The sequence below is a fragment of the Sminthopsis crassicaudata genome, chromosome 2 (genome assembly GCF_048593235.1).
Source record: "Sminthopsis crassicaudata isolate SCR6 chromosome 2, ASM4859323v1, whole genome shotgun sequence".
Taxonomy (NCBI): domain Eukaryota; kingdom Metazoa; phylum Chordata; class Mammalia; order Dasyuromorphia; family Dasyuridae; genus Sminthopsis; species Sminthopsis crassicaudata.
In genome coordinates, this window is record NC_133618.1 from 281,564,960 (window position 1) to 281,572,266 (window position 7,307).

The 7,307-nt window shown below is 33.9% G+C and overlaps 1 protein-coding gene across 5 annotated transcripts in view; it reads left to right on the forward strand.

The window, feature by feature from the left end:
* The window catches only part of PRKD1 (protein kinase D1), a 397,745-nt gene that overhangs the window by 157,616 nt on the left and 232,822 nt on the right, over nucleotides 1-7,307 (forward strand). Inside the window, exon 1 of one of the 5 annotated variants that reach the window (XM_074289594.1) lies at nucleotides 5,798-6,018. The exons of the other annotated variants lie outside the window; for them this stretch is intronic. The gene's annotated coding sequence lies outside the window, so the exon portion shown is untranslated. Of the gene's footprint in view, nucleotides 1-5,797; nucleotides 6,019-7,307 lie in introns of those variants that run through there. 5 annotated transcript variants of the gene reach the window in all.

Here is a 7,307-nt window from a genome sequence, read left to right on the forward strand (position 1 = left end):
TGATGTACATTTAAGGTACAGTCTTTCACACGTTAGGCAATATTATTGAGAACTCAGTCTTACATAAATACAATATAAATATTCATATCACATTTTCTAATTGTAATAGCTCAGAAAGTACTGCATTTTTAAAATTAAAAAATAATATTAAAATTTAATATTTTAAAACCTACTTTATTGCCATTAGCATCTTGTTTCCCTTTCCTGTCTTTTAATGAATATTGTTTTAGTTGCAGCCCTTAGTAATGGTGTAAGATTGAACAGTAAGGAAAGAATAGGTTTTAGGTTTTTTTTTTTGTTTTTTTTTTTTAAGTTATCTCATATACCACTTCTTGCTTTGTGATAATTATGAACATATTGTAGGTGGGAAGTGAAGGGATTGGAGAAAGGAACAATTTAAAATATTATAAGGATAAATCTGGGTCTTTATTTTTAAAAATTACCTGTAATATTCCTCCTTGTAGTATATGCAGGTGTGTTCATATGGGTAAAAGAGTGTATTTTATAAGAATATCATTCTGTTTTGGGATAGAGTAAAATAAAGATACATAAATCATTTAGTAAGAGTTTACTCTTAAAGCGTTTACGTTCTAGTGATGTAAGACATACATAACAAAATATTAAAAAAGCAAGGGAGTGTTTGGAAAGTAAAGAGTAGAATTTATTTATTGAGTTTATTGAGTCAGGAGTGAGGCAGCTAGTGGCAAAGTGGATAGAGTCCCCCAGGTCTGAAGTTAGGAAGACTCATCTTGCTGACTTAAAATCTGGCCTGACACTGTGTGACTTTGAGCAAGTTATGTAACTGTCTTTACCTTAGTTCTTCATTTGTAAAAAAAAAAAAAAAAATTAATTGGGGAAGGAAGCCACTCACTCCAGAATCTTTGCCAAGAAAACCCTAAATGGGATCACAAAAAGTCAGACACAAATAAACAATGAACAGAAGCTGAGTCAGGTTAGAAGCAAGCATGGTGAGCATATATAATTCTTTGAATGGCAGCTCTGAGGAGAGATTTTCCAGTTAAGAGGAAGAGTCCTAATTGGTGGAGGTGAAGTAATTTGGCAGAATAAGGAACTGATCTTGATTGTTTTTAATAAATTCTGTTTTTCAGGCCTTTTTTGTAAGGATCTCTACCAATATATGTACCTTGTGGGTATGTCCTGTAGCATTTTGTCCTATTTCTCCCTTTTCCCATTCCCATGTCTTCTTTAATCTTTCCTTATCATATGAATTTTGCCTTGATTTCCCATATGCAAATGTATTATAAAGCAACTCTTTATCTTTAAAAAATTTAATTCAATTAACATGTGTTAAAAGTGCTTAGGGGTGGTTCGGGGAAATTGTGCTTGTGAAACAACTATGATAAGATCTCCAGATTTATTTATTTTTTTCATAATCTATTCACTAATATTATTTTCTGTATATAAATGTGTATGTTTCATATTTGGAAGAATTTTACTATTAGCAGTTTCTGTACTTGGGGATAGTAAGATATGAGAGCCTTGCTTACTTACTGACTTAGTTATGTGATGGTGCAGGGGAGGAATACAGATCACTGGGAATTGGCCACCTGATGAGGAGAAATATATCCTAGGAAACCAAGAGAATTTAAGTTGCTTTAGATTGAGAAACCCTTTCCCCTTCCCTAACTCTCAACATAACATCAGTTAATGGGCAGCATTAATAAGAAAAGAAGCACCTCTGAGTGTAAATATAAAGATCTCTAAATTTTCCACTCCAGGGCAAAGTTCTTCTCCTGTCACTCTAGTTAACAATCTAATATATAGAATGATTATATGGGGAGAGTGAGCAAATTCTGTAGCTTTTATAGAATAAAGCACTTGTGCCAGGCAGGGACTATATAGTTTATTCTGGCTTCTGCTACAGTAAATATTATTTTATAGTTCTTAAAGAACACATGCAATTCAGTGAGCAAGAAGATTAGCAAATATGTTTACTTTCTTTCAATTGGCAATAGCTTTAGTTTCTCAAATTAATCTCATCATGTTAAAAGTCCAATTCTATTTTTCCCCTCAGAATATCCTTTTTGTTCCTTTAAAACTTGGTTAAAGAAATTGACTTTTTAAAAACCTGTTTAAACTGTTACATAACCAAGTTGTGTTATTGCAGTTAGACTTTTTCCAATTATATCTTCCAAAAGTATCTGGAAATGAGGCACTAGGAACATATGTATAATGGTCTGCTAAGGAGGGAATTCATGCTGTCAACTAGGAGAAGGAGGAGAACAATAAGTAACTTCACCTCCTGGGCATCTCTATGGCCTCACTAAATCAAAGGTGCTCCTCCAACTCAGTAAACCTTTAGGACATTTATTGATTATTGTGCTTTCCATATTTGGATCATTTTTTTTGGAGCTTTGTTTATGTAAAACTGCCAGGAAAACACAGATACAGATGTGGTTTTCACAGTTAGGAAGAAAAATAAGACATATATAGAGATAATTGGAACAGTTGCCAGTCTTAAAAGGCAGGAGGCATTTATAAAACATGTAACATATGATGATACCGTAGTGATACATAGAATTATCTGTGAGGGAATAACATGAAAAACAAAAGACTTGACAGTTTTTTTTTTTTAATCATCTTTCTTAGCAGATGAGAGGAAAAAAACAAAAAACAAAAAACATTAAAACTGTTATCTTCCATCACAAAGTGCCATCAAGGAGTATAGCAGATATTAACTGTGTAATATTAGTTTTGAGTCTGTAGTGTATTACATCTTCTCTCTCTCTCTCTCTCTTTTTTTTTTTTTTTTTTTTTTTTTGAGGTTGGGGTTAAGTGACTTGCCCAGGGTCACACAGCTAGGAAGTGTTAAGTATCTGAGATCAAATTTGAACTCTGGTCCTCCTGAATTCAAGGCTGGTGCTCTATCCACTGCGCCACTTAGCTGCCCCTTTTTTATTACTTCCTTTTCTCTCTCTCTCTCTCTCTCTCTCTCTCTCTCTCTCTCTCTCTCTCTCTCTCTCTCTCTCTCTCTCTCTCTCTCTCTCTCGTATTACAAAGGAGATATGAAGTATTCTTTGAAGGAGTTTTCAATTTAATAGGGAATAAAAAGTAGAATTATAATTCATGTAGCCTTAGTTCTTATTATTTGGCAACCTCAAATTTTGGAGCATTACCATAAACCAGGAAATAACAAAAAAAAAGTGTTTAAAAAATATATAGCAAAGATACATATGCTAAAACTCATGCACTACCCATAGCTATCACTTAGAATTTATTCTTACTTGACACATATTCTTAGTAAATTTAATTTTATCACTAATCCTCTTGAAGATTAGAAGGGGAGAATAGGCTGCTATGAAGATGAAATTTCTATTAAATTTCAGAACAGATGAATAAATAGATGGTTTATGAGCATTTATGAAGAGAAGCCGTAATCTGTAAAAAAAGTGATATAGGTGCACTGAGAAGGAATTATGACAGATTAAGGCTCATTAACAATTTTGGAGGGTTTTTCAATTGGCAGATCAGAATAGTGTTAAAGGCCCAGTGTATTCGGATTTTAGTAAGTCATTTAGTGATATTAAAAGATGAGGGGACTTGATAACTGTCTTCTCTTATTTGTAAGGTTTTTATGGCACCACTCTTCATGGTGCCTAAAGAAAGGAGTTATAGGTTGATGTTGCAAGAGGCAAATCCAGGCTTAATTATAAAAAAAAATTCCTAACTTGTGAATTGCTTTGGAAAAGGGATGGTTTTCTTCCAAAGGAGTTCTTCTGAAACTGCCAGTATATTATGGAGGGGATTCTTTTTTCAAGCATGAATTGTACTAATTGGCTGTTAAGGTTCCTAGTGTTTCTGAAATTTGGAGATTCTCTGAATCAGAAGATAAATAGAAGTGGTTCAGAATTGCTTAATCTAATGCAAAAAATGTTGGTTAATATTTCTATGATAGCCTAGAAGTTTCTGGTATCTCTTACCATTTTTATTAGTTTCTTGGGGGGGATGGAAATAACATGCTTATTCAATTTACTAATGTTTTGAAGTAGGTTGAGATGGAAGATGGAGTGAATGATATAATTAACATCCACAAAACCTCACTCCAAAACAGAACAACTAGAAAGACTAAAAGAATGGTTAAAAAGATAACTATAACATTTGATACTTAGGAAAGAAAATCACAGCAGTGCACACAAAACTGGAAGTTTTATACATTGCAATCCCAATATGACTCAACAGTGTATCATGGTGGGGAAATATACTCAATATGATTTTACACTTTAATAGAATTAAAGTACCTAAAAACAAGAATGATTATCAACTTCACTATATTATGATCTAATTAAATTGTGTCTGTGTTCCAAGCTGGGTGTCCTAATTTAAAGGAACAGCATTGACAGTGAAGTGATTCATAGTGAAGAATATTCAAAGTTACGAATTCTGTCAATAGAAGTGGGAATCTTGAATTTTGTATAATAAAAACCTAACATAGTATATAATATATTGAACTGAAAGAATTGAATGAAAGAATTATTTTGCTTTGCCCCACAATCAGTTGTTAAAATATATAGGCATGCAGATTTGAGTTAAACATAAGGGGAAAAAACTTTTAGAAATTAGAGCTGTATAAAAATGGAATGAGTTGCTAAATGATGATGAATGTCACATTGCTAGATGTATTAAAGAAGAGGCTGCATGTGACCATTTGAGGGATTTGTGGCATGAATTCCTACAGTAGGTAAGCGATGGAGTAGTAAGTGATCTCTAGTGCTCCCTCAGGTATAAAATTTTGTAACTTTATGATTCTATGACTATATAATAGGCACACTGATAGTAGTGAGTGAGGAGATGAGGTAGTGCTATTTCAAAAGGGACACAAACACTCAGAACTCTAGTGAGCTAATTTATTATGGAATCAGAAGTTTGAATAGTGTGTAAAAGCAGACAATAATTGATGTTCAAAAGCATTAGATTTGTAGTCGAAGGACTCTTGTTCAAATTATGCATCTTATATGGACTATTTCTGTGTAATAGGGAAAATTACTATTTTTGTGATTTCAACAGTATAGTGAAATCCTAGGTTAGCAAATTATCTGTAGATTGTAGTCTTAGAAAGTGGACTTGAGCCCAGAGTCAGGCAGCCTCTGTGTGTCAGGGCAGAATTGACCACAGGCTTTCTCAGCACCAGGCCAGTTCTCTAACATATCTTCCTGCCTCTTCCTTTATGTGTGTGGCCAAATGGGCCAGTGAGGGGACAGGGACAGCTAAAAAGCACAGTGGATAGAGCACCAGCCTTGAAGTCAGGAGGACCTGAGTTCAAATCTGGCTTCAGACACTTAACATGTCTTAGCTTGGGTGACCCTGGGCAAGTCATTTAAACTCAATTGCATCAGCCCCACCTTCCCGCCCCCCCCCCAAAAAAAGTGAGGGGATTCTTACTTTGGTTTCAAAATCTCTTCCAGGTGAATTAGATAGAGAAGTATACAGATGTAGACTTAAAGTCAGGAAGACCTGAATTCAAATTGTGCTTAGGGCAGTTCGTTTAATTATTTACTGCCTCAGTTTTCTCATCTACAAAATAGACATAATAGTAGCACCTACTTCACAGGATTATTTTAATGAAATAATGCATGAAAACGTTTGTTATTATTTTTAAAATCTGAATTATCATTAACAAGTAAATTATGATATTTATCTTCTGTTTGCAAGTAAGTTTGGCATCAATTGTAGGTGTTTTCATTCTAAATTATTAAAAATAAAACAAAAATAATATTTAAAATAATGAATCTTTCAGTTACCTGAAATTTTGACTGCCTAGAATAAATCATCCTTTGATTCTTCTGGAGACTGATGGTGTTTTTTTCTTTAACAGTAGCTTACATTTCTGTGGTGCTTTGAGACTTCAAAAACACTTTTCTCACACTGTCCCTGTGAGGTAGTATCTGTATGTAAAAAAAACCTATGACATGACTACTAGAAACAAGCAGGCAGACACTGAGCCAACTATAACTTTATGGAAATGGAAATTCGTGTTCAGTTACAAGCGAGACAGAGAAGGTAAGGGAAAGAGTGAATTGAATAGTGATAAATGTAGAAGGTAGAATGCTGGAGGGAAGTGGGACTGACCTGGAAAGGCCTGATAGAGATGGATTTAGAACTGAGGGGGGGAAGATAATCTAGGTGAGGAAGCCTAGCTCAAACAGAATGGTATTTTTCCCTTTAACCAAATCTATAGAGAGTCTTGCATGATCTTCATAGTTTGCTTTTGCCCCTCTTCAAAATAAATTTCATTTATTAGGATAGATCTTGTGTCCTCTGGTAGTATGGAAACTCCTTAAGAACAAGAATTGTTTTTTTTTCTTTTTGTATTTTTATTCCTAATATCCTAATAATGGTTTATACATAGTAAATGCTTATTAGATTGAATTAAATTTGAGATTAAAGAAAAATAATTACTTATTATGAGTATAGTTTATTCTAAGTGATAGGTAGTACAGTGGATATAGTACCACTCCTAGAGTCAGAAAGATTTATCTTCATGAGTTCAAATCTGATCTTAGTCACTTACTAGTTGTATGATCTAAGGTAAGTAACTTAACCCTGTTGTTTGCTTCAGTTTTCTCATCTGTAAAGTGAACTGGAGAAGGAAGTGGGAAACCATTCTGATATCTTTGCCAAGAAAACCCCAAATGGAGTCATAAAGAGGCAGACATGACAGAAAAACAACAAAGATAATCCCTGCTTTCAAGGAAACCATACTCTAATGGGGTGAGGGTAACGGGAGATGGTGAAAACAGCAAATAGATTATATAAGAGCTAATGTGGGAATTTGTTTTGCTTAACTATATTAATTACAAATTTTCCTCCCTGTCTTCCTCCCCCTCCCATCCAGTAAGGAATAGGAGACAATTGATAAATTGTTCTTTATTGGGGAAAAAATAGAAAAAAGTTTAGCTCCAGAGTAGAGAGAAAGACCTAGAAACCATAAAGATGCAGAAATGAGAATGGAAGGTATATCAAGTCCCCGTGGTTCTTAGGTTACTAGGATATGTAATATAACAGTTTAAGAGAACTATAGGACTATATAGAGAAATGGCATATTTTAAAATCTAAAGGATTTTAGGAGGCAGTGGCAGGATAGATGATAAACCTTGGTGTCTTCTATTGCATTACAAAGTATTGAGTTGTCATTATTTCATTCAAACTGTGAGAAGTCAAGTTACTCAGGAAGAATATAGGCAAGGAATGGCATTAAGTGCTTAAAATCCTATTTTTCCCAGTTGTGGCAGAAATATCTAGGGATAATCCCATTAGTAAAAGTATTAATCAGTCAGGCAATCAATTGT